This window comes from Trachemys scripta, chromosome 4 (genome assembly GCF_013100865.1).
Source record: "Trachemys scripta elegans isolate TJP31775 chromosome 4, CAS_Tse_1.0, whole genome shotgun sequence".
In the NCBI taxonomy this organism is placed as follows: domain Eukaryota; kingdom Metazoa; phylum Chordata; order Testudines; family Emydidae; genus Trachemys; species Trachemys scripta.
Window position 1 is genome coordinate 54,978,642 of NC_048301.1, and position 19,340 is coordinate 54,997,981.

At 38.8% G+C, this 19,340-nt stretch overlaps 1 protein-coding gene and 1 long non-coding RNA gene across 17 annotated transcripts in view; one reads left to right on the forward strand and one right to left on the reverse strand.

Annotated features, from left to right (window-relative positions):
* MEIS2 (Meis homeobox 2) overlaps positions 1–19,340 on the reverse strand; it is a 182,098-nt gene that overhangs the window by 90,658 nt on the left and 72,100 nt on the right. The gene's annotated exons all lie outside the window — the stretch shown is intronic.
* On the forward strand, positions 2,511–8,419 carry LOC117876668. 2 transcript variants are annotated; one of them, XR_004645516.1, is made up of 5 exons: positions 2,511–2,594; positions 4,809–4,891; positions 5,063–5,193; positions 6,481–6,572; positions 7,859–8,419. It is a non-coding gene; the product is annotated as an uncharacterized LOC117876668 (long non-coding RNA). The 2 variants fall into 2 exon arrangements; XR_004645515.1 differs by lacking the exon at positions 4,809–4,891.

A 19,340-nucleotide genomic window follows, 5' to 3' on the forward strand; every position in this document is an offset into this window, starting at 1 on the left:
GGAACTGAACTTCTGTGATGTTTCCTGTATTTTTGAACACTTTTTTTCCATTCAATACATTAAAGGGATGTGATCAAGGCTAGAAGGTCTAAAATTAGACCTGCCAGCTGTGTTTTGGTTTGTAAGTATTCACAGGTCATGTTGTCCCTATGCTCTGCCTGTCTGATCCATTCTTCTGAGCAGGCAGAATATTGAAATGTACAGGAATTCTGATTAATCTTATCCATTTCAATGCTCTCACTTTTCACAAGAATGGATCAGACAGGTAGAGAGGAAGGACAATATGCATGTAAATGCCTGTGTTTGTGAAAATGCCTAGGGCTCTGAGTTTGTTATTTTAGGGTTGTTCAGATGAATATTTGGAATTGTATCTAACTTCAGTTCTCATTTTGGGTTGAGTAAAGATGTTAAAAGATCAGGATGGATATGCAGAATACATGGAAATGTTAAGATACATTTCATTTTTGGTCTATCAGCTTGAATGTATCCCTCAGCATTACTAAAAGTGGAAAGCAACTTAATCTTGTTAGTTTTTACAATGTCCTCTGACAATATCTAAACCTTCCATAATCCTACCAAATTAGGCTGAGTTTTTAAAGTCTGAAATTACCCATTAATGTGACAATTTTCCACATAATAACTCATTTAGTTACTCAAAACCAGCACTGTGCAGTTAACAATTCTACTATAAATTTAGTACTAAAACTTTGTGGGCCAATTTTTCTAAGTGCTATTAAACAGGCCTCTAATTTTGCATGGCCAAAATCTAATGCGCTTTCGCATGTCAAGTAGATACACACCTAACTACATAGTTTGCATGTGTTCATTCTTTTTGCATGCGCCAATCAGACTTTTGAGTTGGACTGCCCCAAAATTAGGTGGCCCAAATTGGAGGCAGCTTTGGACAGTTTTGCCCTATAAACCTGCCAGATGAGCTCTGCTTTTGTAAGTACATAACAATCATCCAAATGAGTCACTCAACTAGACTTGGAGTGTTATTGCCCTATAATTAGGGGTTGAAGAAAAATCTTGTAATTTTCAAAATAATAATTGAAAACGTATGTGTTGCTGTTGTATAAAAAGCTACACTTAGTAATGACAAGTGCAGCAAAATCTGCTCAGCCAGATATGGCTTTTGAACAAGTGCGAGCCTCCCTCAAGAGAAATTAATATTTCTTCTATCAGTTCAGCATTCTGATTTCGAAATAAAGGTCCAGAGCCTCCCACCCCCTGGGAACACCCACAAGAAGCCGCTCAGGAGAAGAAATGTCTGTCAGGATCTCTGCACAGCTATCCCTCCCATGGCATTCCAATGTAGGGTTCCCAATTTCGGTGGGACGTATTCCTGGAGGTTTCATCATATGTCATAATCTTTCATTTAAAATTATGTTTTAATTCCTGGAGACTCCAGGACAATCCTGGAGGGTTGGAGACCCCTGGGGGCAAGGAGTTGCACACCAACAAGAAAGGTCACAGAGCCCACTTGCAAACCTAGTGGATCCTGGGCCCTTCATACTGAGCCTCTGTATCTTCATGCCAGCTTTAGCTCCTGGCCTCTCAACTGTTTCCTGGGAACACAGCTCAATTGGAGCTGCACTAGTGGTGTTTCTCTCTGGCTGTGGCTGCCCCATGGTCAGAAGCTTAATAGAGAATATAATACAGTGATTAAGTTCTGCTGAGTATGATGGGAGACAATACGCACCCTCCAGGTCACCCAGTCTCCACTCCCACCCTCACTGTGGAGCTTACATCATACAGAGAGGCCTTCAGGGTCCAAAGGAGACCGTCCTCCCTTTCTTATGGAAGAGGGGAGCTACACATGAAGGACTGAGGGGGAAAATCTGTGCCGAACTTACTAGGAAACAAGGAAAAGGCAAACCCAGATGTATCAAAAACATGAAGGCATTTTCAAACCAACATTAAAAACTTCAGTTGTTAATTTCCTTCCCTACCCTTGCCTCCAATTTAAAAAAATTAAAATCAAGGCAGAAGGATCTGTCAATTCAAGTTGCTATTGATGTTTGCAATGAGTTTACAAAAATGCATATTGCATTACTCTCCAGCTTTCCATAACACAGCATTTTACATACACTTTAGAAAAAAAGCACTTCAACAAAAAATCTATCCATTCTAAATGTGACAGTATATAGTCCCAAGATTAACCCCCCGGAGATACAGCATATTTGTCCATGTTTTGCAAAGCAAATAGGAACGGGAACCCTATAAATATATTTTTAGGAACTCTTTGCCTTTTTTCTCATATTATAAAGTATTCTCCTGAGCTATTTAGGGTTCTGCTGGATCATCTGGTGGGAGGAGCTCGGGGAGGTGGGGGAGAAAACTGCAATATCCTATGTTGTCCCATCCAAGTGGCTTGGGGAAGGTGGAAGCCTGTATTATCTTTTCAAATTAATTTATGCAGAACTGATGCTGGCAATACTATGTATCCCCCTTGCACCACATGACCACTGCTCCAGCCCACTGAGTCTCAGTCTGTGTCTGCCCTTTGCCCTACTTGCACTGCTCTCCAGCAGAGCCCAGAAGAGGAGGTGGTCAGTATCTGTGAGGCGGCTGAGACCCCATTCCATACACAGGTAGGGAGATCCACATGAAAAGAGCTGTGCATGTGCAAAGATTTGGGGGAGTGGGGTGATCTGGGAGTGGCTGATTAAAAATCACCACAACTTGCAGTTGAGCAACTCTTGTTTTCTTTCAATCACGGAGTGATAGCATTTTATAACACTAGAAATGCATAGGCAGGACAGACCTTAAACATATAGGATAAAGTGGAGCTAAATGAAGGCTATGAAGTCCAGTTCTTATGTGTTACATAAACTGGGCAAGGCAGGGTGTATGTTTGTAAGGGGCTGGCTATGAATTAGCCCCAGCTGTTTTGCTTGGAGGTTTAAATACTACAGTGATAACATTGAACCAGCGAGCTGAGTTTTAATTACTGCATGATGATGCAAAATTACGACATTGCCTTAGTAAGTCCTCATGTTGCATTCAGATGTAGCATCTCAATGTATAATCCCAGTGGCCACTGGTCAACCACTTGAGTGACCCAACTGGCTGAATAAAGCAGCTTTACAAAATTAAAAAAACAAGCAGGTGCATTGTCAGCAGAGTCTTTGTGAAGGTTTGCTGTAATCATAAGCAAATCTTTTAAAATGATCAGATGATTAATTTGAGACTTTTTAAAGAACAAAAACTCATATTTTGCCAATGCAAAAATAAGGGATTAATGTAGCAATGGTTAAACAAGATCTAGCTTTTTGTCATTCCACAGATTAACTTGCCAATCACTGAAAAAAATCACCCAACTAGAGGCGTTTTTAAAATCTTATTTCAGCTATTCATTTGTTAGCATGATTTTATGTGAATATATATAAAGATACATGCATTATTATTAACACACTAATGTTTTTATTTAATGTGTGTGTATATATATATATATACACTATGTGTGTGTGTATGTGTATATATATTTTTTTTTTTTCTTACACACACACACAAACACATATGCTCCAGAGCTTTCCTTTTAGTGTTTTTCTTGAATCTTTACATGAATAATATCCAGCATCATGGACCTTGAACACTGATGACTCTGGTTAACGCTTTTATCCTTTGCTTGAAATTACAGGATCAGTCTAGCCAGAATTTATGAGAACCAGACCCCAGACCTCACATAGCTCACATATTAGACCATTAGGCATCTAACTACCTCTGAACAATTTCAATGCATTATCTTGCCTTCTCCCTGGGGCACAAACTTCACTCGTCCATACTTTTAATATATTTTGTCTGCATGAAGCAGATCGAGTTATTACATGCCAGCAGATCACGACTTACAGAAATCTCATTGCTTCACAATGATGCAGCTAATATCTCTCTTCTCCATGCTGAGATGGGGCATTATAGAAATGGTCAACAGTGCAATTTTCAATAAATTAGTTGATGGGTTATTCAAGGCAGATTTGCTGTTTACAGTTACAGATAACTTAATTAAACATTTCCATCTTAATATATACTGGTGTCCACATGTGTGTGTATTGATATACAGACATTGATATTCACACACACAAATAAGAGATTTATTTTATTTAAAAAAATTCTTTTAACACTCACCGCTGCACTTTAGATAAAAAAAGTATCTCAGCTGATACTTCCCTAGGAGAGGTTTTATATTTATGCCTTTACAAAGCAAACATAAAAACAAAGCATTATTGCCAAGCACTTATTTGCATTATGTTTATGTATGGTTATTTTTTTTAATTCTGTGATCAAAATTTAATATAATGTAAGATTAAAAATCAATTGACCTATGAGCTCTCCTGAACCTTTTACCTGGATTGCAAGGCCATTACGTTCTTTTCTTTCATTAGCTTTTTGCTACAGCAAGGCTGAACAGGAAGCAAGGGCGATTCTGTCCCCTCCCTTGAGGTGGTTCATCAGCTGGCTCAGTTTACAGCAATAAAAAAAAATACTGGCAACATATAACCACCCAGAAACTTATAGTTTTCTTATGTATTATTATCTTTATTACAATACCAACCCTAATAGCACAGGGCAATTTCTAGAATTTCTTTTCTGCAGGATATATATATATTTTTCCCTTTAAGTACCTGCCTTTACAACCCAGTTCTGACTAATGAAGTGATTTTATTTTGGTATTTAGTGCATGACTTTCTTTTATACTCTGAATTTGAAAAGTAGAGAGAGTTACTCATAATAATTTTGTATGTATAATTTAAAACTCTTTGTTAAAAAGCTCATTGAATTAGAAAGCATGCTTCTCTTTTCAAAAGCAGCGTGGGGACTGGTCCTGCAATGTGCTGAGTGCCTCCAGTGGGTCCTAAGTGCTTCCCTCTCCCAGTGACTTCAGAAGGAGGTGAGGACGCTCAGTGCCTCAAAAGAGGCATTTCACACCATACTGGATCACACACACAGCTCCTAACTAAAACAAACTGCATCGAAAGGTCATCAGTTCCAGAGACTAAAACAGTTTTGATGAAACCCAGTCTCCTACCCTGTTGACAAGTGTCTCAATTATTTTCAACAGCTCTTGGTGTCCCCATTGGAAGAATGCAAAACAATCATCAGGCTGAGGTAACCACAGGTCCCTCTGTGAGAATCTGCAGAACACGCACATTGAACTGCACTTTGAGGCTGCTATTTTTTTTTCCACATGAGGTAGGAATAACTAATGAGGCAACCAAGTTATCAGCTACATACTTTGACATACCAACAATGCATGAACTAATGCCTTTTAACTGCAATACCAGAAGAGCTGGCCCCCCAGGATAATTCCTTTGGCAGTCTCTGCGAGCAAAGAGATGAAAACCTGGAACTCTTAAACAGGCCTGGATTGGACTGATTGTATTTTCGTGCGGGTTATGAGAACTGATCCAATCAAGTTTGGTTTGCTGGGATTGGCATTTGGTCAATCTTTTCTCGTTCGTATGGAAATTTGGGTTCGTTTTAAATGCAAACCCCAGTGAAAACCACCATACCCTTTCCCCCCACCGCCACCATAAAGTCCCCCCCAATTCCTTTTACTTACAAACTCCTGAAGACCTGGATGTACACAAACACACACACACACACACACACTTAGCATTAGCTGTCTTCTGGGAGGACTAGGACATGAATGCCCTCATTCTAACACCACACGCTCCTTCCATAGCTGTTTTCCCCTTACAACACCCCTGCACACACATACACACTTCAGAGGGCTACCATATGCAGCCACTACTTCCTCTAATCCTGAATAGGGTTTTCAGGGGACCTGCAGATGGACCGGTCTCCTTCCCACTAGGACACCAGAAAGAAGGAAACAGGTTCATTCCTATGGTGCCAGCATCACCATATAATCTTTTGTGTAACTACTAAAGAAATCCCTGTTTCTTCTAGCAAGTACTGGGAAGCCTTATATCTAGACTATGGTTTCTAGGAAGTCCCTGCTCTATCTGCCCCTGCTTGGCTTGTGTTGCAGTTGTTGGGGGCAGGCAATCTCTTGGTCCCCTGAAGACCATACTAATCTTAAGAAGAGACAGTGGCCCGGGTGGAGGCTAATATGTTCTGGGAATTATCTATCAGGTGCCCTCTGATGGAAGTTGTGGAGAGGTACCTTAGGAAACAATAGTTTGACTCTGATTTTAAAAGAAATAGTTATAGTATTCTACCGACACAGCTCAAAATGCTGCAGGAGCACCATTGTGAGATGTACTGCAGGAGTTTCAACCATTACCGGAGAATGCTGCAGGCACTTTATAAGGATGATATGCTATACTTTGTACTCTAAAGAGGTCTAATGATAAAGTGTGTGGGAGATGGTTTGGGAGGCCTAGTTCAAGGTTGCCATCGCCCAGGCTCTGCAAACATGAGCCCAAGTCTGATGGGCTTGAACTGCTCTTCGTCAGTTTTTCTAGGTGAACCCACCAACTGGGCAACTGTTGTGTGTTTCATCTTTGTTAACAGCTCATTTCACCTGGACGAATCACTAGACACCGTATAAGCAGGAACATGAACGAGAGAAAGGAAGACACACGGAGAAAGAATGAGGTCTCTTTGTAAGATATTTGATTTTTTTTCTACATTACTTCCACTCATCTGTTTGTGTTGGGGGGCTGACTGGGACTTTGATGGACATCAATGTCTATGACAGCTCCCAGATATCTAACCCACACCATACTGTTTTCCCCCTCGACTACCACAAAGATATTTTTCTGTTAAGGCTTCTTTCAATTTTTTTGTAGAACACTAAGCTGGTGAGACCAGATTCCGACCTCACACCGTTGACTACATTAGAATTTGTCTCTATTTACATCAGTGTCAGTTCAGATTTAGGCCTTTGCTCTCTCTAACAACAAAGCACTTGTTTTCAGGGCTGTAACCAATATCCATGGCCCTAGATCTACACATGAAGGAGACCCTCCATGGTCAGAAGTGGGAGTCAACTGCCTTTGCAATCTCACTCCACTGCCTCCAGTCTCAGCAGAGACTTCTCTGCAGGGCCTAGGGTCCATACAGAGGGAGGGGTATCTACATCTATAAATCCTTCATTCATAAAAATACAATAGTCTCTAAACAAAAGTTCCCCCAAAAGAGTGCCTATAATCAAACACCTAAATTTGGTTATTATTAATAATTTGAATTAAAATAACATGCAATGACCTCAGTCAGGAATCAACAGTATGCTCAGTGCTGTACAAATATGTATATAGACATGGTCAGTTTACCAAAAAAAAATGGGTGGCCTGATTTTCATAATTACTAAGTATCCCCATCTTCTATTAACTTCAGTGGGAGTCACAGCTCGCCCTTTTCAAAAATCGGGCCAGTTTTCAGCAGGTGGATTACTTCTTGCTGTCTAAGTCTGAAAATAGTGATGCAGCATGTGTTAGGGAACACTGCTATTAGAGTTGTGCTCTTTGGAATGTTAAACTCTCCTAAGGTCCTAACTATGTTGTGGCTATAAAAGAGCTCATGGCACTTTTTACAAGAGTAGGAAGGCTATCCATAGTGTCTTGGCCAAATTCTATTTGCATATCTGAATTTCCTTCTCCAATTTCAGTTGGGGTCATCATGTTTTCTTCTTTTTTCTGTGCTACCCTGTTTTGTAGAGTTCCTATGCACTGTAAAAGAGGTGACATGTGCCACCACAAGAATATCTGCATTTGAGTGATGAGTGAAGTGATTTCTGTATATTATAAGGGGAGCTGCTAGCCATTGTTTGCAACCGGCCATTGAAATTCGGCTGAGAGAAAGCCCTTGGACTAAAGAAGTGCCTTTTCTTTCTCTGAGTGTGTATATAATGACAGTCTTTCATTATATAAAAACATACTTTTTTTCACAGGACCCATGCCTCATTCAGCGCATAGGAGGCACACACTAGGGAGCAGAATTGAGATGGCACGAGCAACTGTAAATTTGGAATTCCCCAACTGCCAAGTCTATGTCTTTGCTAACCTACAATATGTCCTTTTAATGTAGTATGTTTACATTGCTACAGTGTATTGGGCAAATTTGAAATTTGATTTGTCTTTTGGATCTAGCCATGCATACGGGCAATATTAATGTAGGTCCCTATTCTGATCTATCAGTGACACTAAGCAGAGATCTCCCCACACACACTTAAATTACTTCTGCCAGGAATAATCATTATATTTAAAACTGAAACCAGAGGAGCTGGTCTGGATCCAGGAATTTGAATCCAAATTCCCTGAAAAGTTCAAAGGGATTCACATGTGTGGCTCTGACTTTGGCACATCTTTAATTTTGGTCATTGTTTATGAGGACCCAGTATCTGAAATACCTGCTGTCCTAAACAACACCTCAAGGTACAATATTAAAGATAAATAATAGGGCTATTGATTAATCACAGTTAACTCACGTGATTAACTCAAAAAAATTAACTTCTATTAAAAAAATTAATTGTAATTAATCGCACTGTTAAACAATAGAATACCAATTGAAATTTATTAAATATTTTGGATGTTTTTCTACATTTTCAAATATATTGATTTATATTACAACACAGAATAAATGTGTGCAGTGCTCACTTTATATTATTATTTTTTATTACAAATATTTGCGCTGTAAAAATGATAAACAAAAGACAGTATTATTCAATTCACCTCATACAAGTACTGAAGTGCAATCTCTTTATCATGAAAGTGTCACTTACAAATGTAGATTTCTTTTGTTACATAATTGCACTCAAAAACAAAACAATGTAGAACCTTTAGAGCCAACAAGTCCACTCAGTCTTACATCTTGTTCAGCCAATCACTAAGACAAACAAGTTTGTTTACATTTACGGGAGATACTGCTGCCTGCTTCTTATTAGACAACAGGTGTTCACAGGGCATTTTTGTAGCCAGTGTTGCAAGGTATTTGTGTCCCAGATATGCTAAACATTTGTATACCCCTTCATGTTTCGGCCACCATTCCAGAGGACAGGCTGCCATGCTGATGATGCACATTAATTAAATTTGTGGCTGAACTCCTTGGGGGAGAACTGTATGTCTCCTGTTCTGTTTTACCCACAGTCTGCCATATATTTCATGTTATAGCAGTCTCAGATGATGACCCAGGACATGTTTGTTTTAAGAACACTTTCACTGCAGATTTGACAAAACATAAAGAAGGTACCAATGTGAGATTTCTAAAAATAGCCACAGTACTCGACTCAAGGTTTAAGAATCTGAAGTGCTGCCCAAAATCTGAGAGGGACAAGGTGTGTAGTATGCTTTCAGAAGTCTTAAAAGAGCAACACTCCGATGCGGAAACTACAAAACCCGAACCACCAAAAAAGAAAATCAATATTCTGCTGGTGGCATCTGACTCAGATGATGAAAATGAACATGCGTCGGTCCACACTGCTTTGGATCATTGTCGAGCAGAACCAGTCATCAGCATGGATGCATATCCTCTGAAATGGTGGTTGAAGCATGAAGGGATAAAGGAATCTTTAGTGCATCTGGCACGTAAATATCTTGCATCGCCAGCTACAACAGTGCCATGTGAACGCCTGTTCTCACTTTCAGGTGACATTGTAAACAAGAAGCAGGCAGCATTATCTCCTGCAAATTGTAACCAAACTTGTTTGTCTGAGCGACTGGCTGAAGTAGGACTGACTGGACTGGTAGGCTCTGAAGTTTTACATTGTTTTATTTTTGAATGCAGTTATTTTTTGTACATAATTCTATATTTGTAAGTTCAACTTTCATGATAAAGAGATTGCACTAGACTACTCGTATTAGGTGAATTGAAATATACTATTTCTTTTGTTTTTTTACAGTGCAAATATTTGTAATAAAAAATAAATATGAAGTGAGCACTGTACACTTTGTATTCTGTGTTGTAATTGAAATCAATATATTTGAAAATGTTGAAAACATCCAAAAATATTTAACTAAATGGTATTCTATTATTGTTTAACAGTGCAATTAATCACATGATTAATTTTTTAAATTGCTTGATAGCCCTAATAAATAAAATTATCTTTCTCTGTTGAGGTGCCGGGCTAGACCTCTTAGAGATATAACGTGTATGATATGCAACTCTAGTGTAACTAAATCTCACCTGAAATTTGTGGTAATTCTATTTGATTTCCTAGAGAGTTTCAAGACAAGAAGTTATCTAAACACTTCCAATGTCATGAACCTGCTTTCTCAACTGTGGGAGTCACTAATCCATCTCACACAGAACATTCTACAATTTGCCAATCCCCAGGTCCCTCCATCTAGTACTGTGTCATAATTTCATTTGTCCTCTCGACTCCCCCAAAAAATCAAAACTCAAAATATACAGCTAAACTAGTGTTATACAAACATCATGCACCGAACATTTGATGCAATGTTGATCTAAGACTTATAGGCACTCATTGAAAAGGACTTCCCAATTTACCCATGCTTTAAACATTTAAAATGTGGAGCCGTCTTTTAAGTTGGGCAAAAACTCCTGAAACGACCCTGCACCCACTGTACATCCCTTGAATTTCATCTGTCACTGATCTGAATCTGAACAAAGTCAGTAATTATCACCCAGTGGCTGCTCAGTGGCCTATGTGAAAATAGTTAGCTTCAAATCTCCGCCTTCTGGGACCAGATTTTCAGAAGAGCTCAGTATCCTTTTAGCCACCTGAATATAGGCCAGATTTTAAAAAGTTCTCATCATATATGCTGAGCTCTTTGGAAAATCTGGCCTCTAGTTCACAAGGGTCCACATCACAAACACGATGCCAATTACACATGGCACACTTACTGAAAATTTCAGTAGACAGAACTGAATAGAACATAGAAGCTCAATATCCCTACTGCCCTAGAGATGGTTCTTCCAGGATATGATTGAGGCAGGACACTGTGGGAAGCTTGTACTATCACTGCCCAGAGTACCTGTTCTGTGTTTATGTGGAGAATATGTCAGTCTGCAGGGCTCTCAGACACTTTTCCCAGGCAATAAATTAAATATTTTTGTTAATTAAAAAGAAAAACCCACACCCTCCATATTTCAGGGATCAAACATCTTTTGCCCAATTCCCATTGATTTTCCTGGGAATCTTTCCATTGGCGTCAATGGATCAGGCCCTAAGTTTATAAATTGTGATGTTAAGAAAAGATGAACTATACAGCTATCTTACTAGATAAGCATGAGGTCTTACCCCAGTAGCCCTTCACTATCAGTAATGAGATACACACACATGTGATTCCATATACATCAGATCAAATTCAGCTTTGGAGTCAGTGAGTACAACTATTCTGAAGTCCCTTGGAATTGCACCTCTGTTTATACCAGGTGTGAATTTGTCTCTTCATGTCAAGATGAGAATAAATTCCTTTACTCCTAAAGCATTAAAAGGCTTTTTAAACTGCTTCTAGGAATGTAAGTTAAAGCAGCACTGGGAAGGGAAAGAGATCTGACTGCATTAAATAACAGTGTAAACTCTCTCCCAATTTTTTCCCCATGACTCATACACAGTCCTTAGTTTCTTTTCATTTACACTTTTGTAGTATCTGCAGATATTTTCTAGTTTGTTACTCACTGGTTTAGGCTAAAAACAAACAAAAATGACGTTCATATTTCAGTTTAAAAAAACCCTCAATCAACGATGCATGGAAAGCACTGTTACATTGATTGAGCAGCTGTGGTATTATTATTTTTTTTGGTGGTTTTTTTTTTTGTAAGTATCCCAGATGTTTCATCAGTATGGCAACACCTTACATAATACTGTCTCCAAAGATCTTGGACCAGTCCCACCTGGTCATATCCTTAGCCTGGAGACCTATGCTTTAAAGTACCTCTTATTGCACAGTGAACCTTAATGATTTTATGACCTAGCATTTTTCCTTCATGTAATTTAAGCAAGGTGCATTGGTAAACTACTAACATCTGTTATCAATACACTGTATTTAGGGACTTATGTTTATCAGATATACAGTTTCCCTAGCAATACATATGGAACTATTTCTAATAGCTTGAACTTAACAGCAGTCGGTTAAGCTCCATACATAGCAAAATACTCATATCTAGCTATCATCTGTAATATTGAGAATCAAGTTGAGTAGTCTGTGGAAAGAACAATGCAAGGAATGGTTTCCCCTTAGGATATCTTATTTCTTTAATTATTTTATTGTCAATTTTATGAGCAACTGCCTGGAAATTACTTTTTATATCACTTGGGTAAATAAAGGTGATGCTTCTCTATCTGAATATTTACAAACCAAACTAATCTGAATTCTTAACACAGAATGGTCAAGCACATAAAACCTAATCTGACTATGCTTACATCAGGGAAGTTACACCATTTTTAGATCTTCCCTCTCTCAGATATATTCACCTGCATATCTCACAATAAGATTGTGTTGCTCAATAAATAAACAGGAGAGATAGGAAATGATACATCATGTGCATGATCTTTGATCCTTAATATACCGATTTCAAACTCTGCATATGGAGGCACAACCAAAATAAGAAAAAATAAAATAAATATTTGAATTATTTTACATACTATCACCTTTTCTGTCAAAAAGTTTATTCACACATTTACCTATTTCTATAATGTCACATAGTCAATTTGCTGTTAATATTGTAAGTGCTACAGAAAATTGAGTATGATCTTTAGATAAAGACTTTAGCTCATGCTAATATATCATCAAAAGTGATTTTTAAATATTTCTATAAGTTTTATCCGTTAAAGGACTAAATTTGCAAGAAAATCATTAAAACTATTTTAGCTTATTTGATACAGGTATTAAAACCATTGATTTAAAACAATGTTGTAAAAGATTTTTTAAGCAAAGCACTACATAAATGCAAGATAGCATTACGAGAATAAAGCGTGAGAGGGCCCGTTTAGATAAAATCGCATTTGTATTTTTTGGATGTAGTGCCTGGGCCAGAAACAAATAACATAACCCGCCCCCACCTCAGTGGTTGTTCTCTTTGTTCCTATTTGTCATTTCCTGGATATAATCCTTGTGCATCAGTCACTGTCATCAGCAATCACAAGAACATTCTATGCCATTTTAGCTCCTTCAATCATTGAATTGTTCCTGAAGCAGGGCCTGAGGATGGGGAGGGCAAAGATGGCTGGAAGCTACCTTTGTGATCCCCTGATCCCACAGGTTGGCAAGGGGTGCTAAAGCTCCCATTATAAATTGGACCACTCTAAGGACTGCTCTGACTGTGCAGGTAATGGTCCCAAAGAAGCCTCTATGCCAACCAGGAATGATTGGAACACATTCATACTCTGGACGTGTCACCAACATGTCTGCTACAGCGGGGCAGGTGGTGGGGGGTGGATGAGGGTGGGGGTGATGGCATATTGCCAGCACTACTAGCTCTATGCTAGCTAGGAATTTCTCTATGTCAGAGGAATCCTCATCTGCTGACTTAGGCAGATTTTCAGCCCCTTTGTGCTCTCTGAGCATGGTAAATGGGCTGTTGCATGTGTCACAATGTGGCCCACCGTCTCTAAGGTCTTTCAAAGAATACATTTTGAAATGGTCTCTAAAATTGCACTTAAAAACTTTCAATTTTAGAGACCCAGCTGAAAAATATGTGTGTAATAGCCAAAGAAAACATACATCAACATCTGGAAGAAGTATATATATGTATGTACCGATTTCCAGAGAGCTAAGTACTTCCTTGGTGTGGTGCAAATGTAGCCCAAGAATTTCACTCCACTGTGTAGGAATCAGATAGTTATCTTTAACTTATGAAAATAAAAAGCATCTACATTGTGTACCATCCTATATGCATACACAAGCAATATATGCACCACTGATCCTTCACTGGTGTAAATTGGGCATTATTGACTTCACTGGAGCTATGACAATTTGCACCTGTGGAGGATCTGGCCCATATATATTTATATATACCATCTACACAAACAAAGGGCATTGTGATTCTCTGTTAGAAACCAATCAACTGTGTTAATAAAAGTAATCCATGTTTTAAAGTAAGGTAACACATTTGCTAACTTTGTTTTATTTTAAGTCACTTTCATAGATGTCCGTCACTATAGCACAGAGGTTCAGACAGTAAAAAAGATAGATGAGATCTGATTCATCTCCACGTTTGTTAATACTAGGATTTTACCTTAGGCTACTGGCTGAAACCTGTTTGATAATTTTTATTCAAGGCAGATTAGTATGCCTACTATAGATAGTGCTACTCACTGATGTAGTCTTGTGGCATCTATACAATTAACTTCCCTTCATTGCACATCAGTGGCATGTTAAGTTTTTCCTAACAACCTCTATGGATGCATATAATCTCATCATGGTATATGAAGCATGTCCAATAAAAGGAACATTGATGGTACTTTAGCTAAATATAGCACCAAGATTGTATATGGGCTGGACCAAAAAGAAATGGAATTTGATCATTATAACAACCCTGTCCCTCAATCCTTTCCAAACAGGTTATGTCCATATTAAATATAGAGAAATCAAATGAAAATTAAAGCCATGAGCAGATACACACGTTCTAAAAAGAGTGGAAACTTTGTCATCATGCTCACTTTTTATAAATACACATGCATAATGTCACGGCTTCATAGTGAAACAGCCTGCAGGTCCAAGACAGGAATGCTCAGGTTTTCCATAGATTTCAATGGAAATGTATAAGTCCCCACACCTGCCTGGTAGGATGGTTCCACCTTTCAGAGGCTTGTATGTATGGGTATACGTGCAGATATAGACATAGATTTAACAGATACTGGCAACTCTATTGCCAACTAGTAGGAAAAGTCATATTCCATGTTTGTCAGTCACACTAACCCTTATTCCACTGTCTTCAAAGAACTACACTGAGGATCTTGCTGCAATACTTCTGTTAGTCTTAAAGGTGCCACAGGACCCTCTGTTGCTTTTTACTGAGCATCTGAATCTGGAAAACCCATTTGCACTTTCATTGTTCTCCCTTTCCCAAGTCCAGATGCAATCACTGACCCTTCTACCTACTTCCTATCCCCAACAGTGTTCCATGTAACCTCCTAGTCCCACCCATGTAATATTAGCTAGATTTCCTTCCTTTCCCTGCCCACGTCAATGCTACCATCAGCCCATCTCTTCTGATGCTGCCTGTGTCAGCTCCAAATCATGTCCCACTCTGCGGCTTATGGATGTTCATTCCTAGATTATCCTACAGAAGATACCTGACCACCTCCACACCCCTGCTGTAGACAACCATCTCTGAGTTATGAACTAGTACCCCACAAATCCTAATGATTTAAGGGTTAAAGTGAACTGGACATTGCTGGGTCACCTCTGGTGTCCCAATCCCACCCATAACCAATGTGCTATTCCCTAGTTGAAATTAAACTAAATAAGAATGGACGTATTCCTACTACCTTCAGTTCACAAGAAGCAAAGATAGGCCCACTAAGAAACTTTTTTATGCTTCTTATTAGACTTTGGAAGTAAAATATCTGAAAGATTAAACTTTTAGATGCCAAATTTTATGGGTCAAAATATGCTGGCCCAACAAAAACACTAGAAGATTTACTGTAAGGAGCAGTCCTTTGTTGGTTCTGAGATGGACTGATGCCACATATCTGTTCCATCTCTTTGATCCTTAAACTATCTTGCACACTTTTTCAAAGGCTAACATAGCATTAATAATTTCTGAATGTCTGCATTAAAAGTAAATGGCTGTTTAAAGTGTACCAGGTATTTAACTAGACCATTTAAATTGGGAAGAAAGTTGAGGGGTTATTTTCTGCATGATATTAAAATATTTTTGTTGGTATAAATTTTTGTGATTTATGAAATATATAATGCACAACACATGAAAGCTAAATGAGGCTATACAACAACTCTGATGTCATCACAGACCAACTGAGCTCCACTTTCATCTCGATTATCACCACGTCAGTAAAAACCAATTGGTCCACCTTCTGATCCCATTTAGACTAGCTTTACATTTACTTCACTGGAGTTACTCTGGATTTACAATTGTGTAAATGATATCAGAATCTGGCCCACTGTGCACAGCCTTTATCTCACAGTTCTTAATGCAACCTTAGCAATAATGTTCGGTATCAGTAAATATTATATAAGGATGGTACCTCAGATGTGCTCATAAAATGTGCCCATACACTCACTGCACATGCATCAAACTTTGAAAATGTTATACATACAAATGAGATTGTGTGTGCACTAAATAGGTTTGTTTTTAAATCTATATGGCATTTATATTAATGGGTCAAATTCTCTATCAGCTTCTGTTTGTGGGTATATAATATTGTGTAGGACGTCATCTGTGCACACAGTCACTTGCCAAGGCAGTGAGAGAAATTACACAAGCAAATCTCATTTTGCATTGTAGTGTACATGTGCAACATTAATGCATGCAAGTGATAGCGTGCAACAAATTGTGTGTGTAAGCAAATGTACGCACAAAGCTCATGCATGCAATAAAGAATCTCTGGGCCAGATTCTGTGGTGCATTCCCACCATTCCACATCACTGGTAACTAAAGGGCCCAGAAAGCAGCTAGAGCTACTCAGTTGGTGGACAGCCAGTGGTGTTAGCTCTTGCACTGTATCCCCCAGCGTAAGGGGCATGTCCAGGGCAGGAAAGGGCATGACTGGAGTACTTCTGTTCTTTGGCAATCCATAGCTGCCCCAATCTACACCCAGGCTAGTGTGGAATCATCTTGGAAGTCAGGGAGTCACAACTGGCTGTTTGTGGTTCCTCCTCTCCTCTGAGCTGCACTAGTATGTACAAGGTGCTGCTGAGAACCTGGCTCCTTGTTTGGAAAGAACAACCCCATATGTATAGGAATTATATCATAATGTGTAGGTGGTGCATCCATAAATAAATGTTGATGTGTCATCCCCGAAGGAGGGAAAGCAAGTGCCATTTCAAACCATTGTAAGTACTATTTATACCACAGCCCTGTTAGGAGGAGGAGAGAGCTGCCGCTAACATGGAAAAAACACTTATGTAAAAGCTACTTTTCCAGATTTGATGTTAACTGGCAAGGCTAGATACTCCCTGCGCTGGCTCTTTTTCTTCTTTAAGGGTCAAGTCCTGCTCACCTTGCCCATGTGAGTATTCCCATGACTTCAATGGGTCTAGCTTTGAAACTAATAGGATTTGGCCTTACATTTGGCTGCAAAAGTGTCTCTCAGCAGCCATCAACAAGGGGGTCCTTTTTACAAACAAGGAGTTTTCTTCAGCCACAGAAGGTACTGATGGTCTGATTGCAGCAATGTTTCATGTTGGTTTTCCCGAGCCTGCAGCCACACTCTGACATAAGGGAGTGTACTGACTTTCAAAGTCTTGACTCATTCAACTGTCTATGGATAACATGCTTCAATGATATGTCCAGCTTCAGCCATCTGATGCTGGCTGCGTGTGCATTTATTTACCATCTATCAAAATAAATATAATTCTTATGCTGATTTTACCAGGAAAGAAAATAACAACCAACTAACCAATGCTGCAGAAATTAGTGTCACTTTTTAGGAATGATTGAGCTGTCTGGGAAATTTAAAAAAAAAATACTCGAATAATTCAAAGTTGCTTAGAAAGAGTGGTTTTGGGGGGGGGGTTTGGACATCTCTTAATCTATTTTTTAAAATGCCTTAAATTTTGGAATAGTATGATCTGAACACGCATGTATACAAATTAGTGGCAGTGGTACTGGTGTTAGGAAGAATAAAGTACCATCTATTAAACAGCATCAGTCTCTGAACCTTCCTAACACCAAAAGAAAGTGCATATATCACAGGACCACTGAGATAAAGTAACGCTCAGCCCTAGAGGGCACAGATTTCGTCTTTATGTAAATCAGTGCCTGTCACTGCATGCATGATTCACTGCTCAGAGTGTACTCTTCTGTGACGAATGAGTCCCGCTTAATTTGGCAGTGATTATGCGGGTTGCTGGCCCTCTAAACCCCTTTGAACTTGTAATTGCTGCTGGTTTAAATAATGAACATTAAGGGGAGGTGGATTCATAAAACTGCAGATAATTACAATTTTTTTCTTTTTTCCTTTGTTTTTTTATGGAAATAAAAGGCTTCTGAGGCCAATGATAACTGTATCGTGCTAGGCTGTTACCGAAATAAAATTGCAGTCTTGTTCAGTATCAAGGAAGGAAAGGGAAAGAAAGAAAGAGGAAAAAAAAGAGAGAGAGGGAGATCAGAATGGCTTGGATGCCAGTAGAAAAGGAGGAGCAATGGTATTCATGAATATTCATAGCTAGTCACATCTGTAGCAGGCTTGCTTTCCACCTTTTTTTCTTTGCATGCAGTTCAACATGGACTAGAAGTGCTAACAAAAGAAGGTGATTGTGCAGTTCTATCAGGTTTCAGGTTTAATCTTTGCAGAGCATATTGGTGAACTAACTTACTTTTTTTTTCTTTTAAAAGACTTCTGATTCTTTTTTTAATTCCAAATGCCTTTAACCAAAGGATTTTTCCCCGTGCTGCTTTTTAAAAATTATGTTCCTGTAATTATGAATGTGAGGGAATCAGTTGCCAAGGAAGCATGATGTGTAACGTGCAGCAAATTCATTCCCCCCAATTTATGTGCAGTTTACTAAATGCTCCAATATTCTTTCATTCAGTACAATTTTTATTTTTGTGGGTTATGTATCGAAACAAAAAGATAACATTATTGAGGAGGGGGCAGAAACCAAAGTCAGCCAAGTCAGCTAGCTACTACCCAGAAACAACAAAGAATGAATGATAAATTTAGCAGCCTCATGTTCAATTTTCAAACAACACAGCAGAGATTTATAGCTTTGCTGCTTCCATGGCAAACGAGCAGCACACAGAAAGCGTGTCTGTTTTTGATTTTGCTATGTTTTCCCCCTTTTTCTGTTCTTTGTCTATTTGCAGTTTTTTTTTTAAACTCTACATTTTCTTTATCCTGGTGTGAGATGAATATCAAAGGCCTAGTGCTGTTGGTAAGCCTCCAGCATACAACAGCAGCTCAATGGGATGTTATTAGAACCTGCGTCACAACATGGCAGACTGTGATTAATAGCAACTGTATCAACGGTAGCAACTTCTCAACAACACCCTCCAGCAGCTCTAAAGGGGCCAAGTGAAAAAGAAAAAAAAATGTCTGCAAAAACCAGCTACCAAAAGTTTGGCTATGCACACGAGTAGGTTATGTCAAAACTATGCAAGTGCATTCAGCCAGAAGATAGTGGTGATATTTATTTAAAAGAATACTTCCAAACACAGACTGATCAGAATTTTGCTTTGCCTGAGCCAATCACATTAAGAACAGATCTGCAGTAATGGAGAGTAGGCTATTGCAGAGTTCTGGAATGATTTTAGTGATGTAACAGGGGACCCCACAAAATAACCAA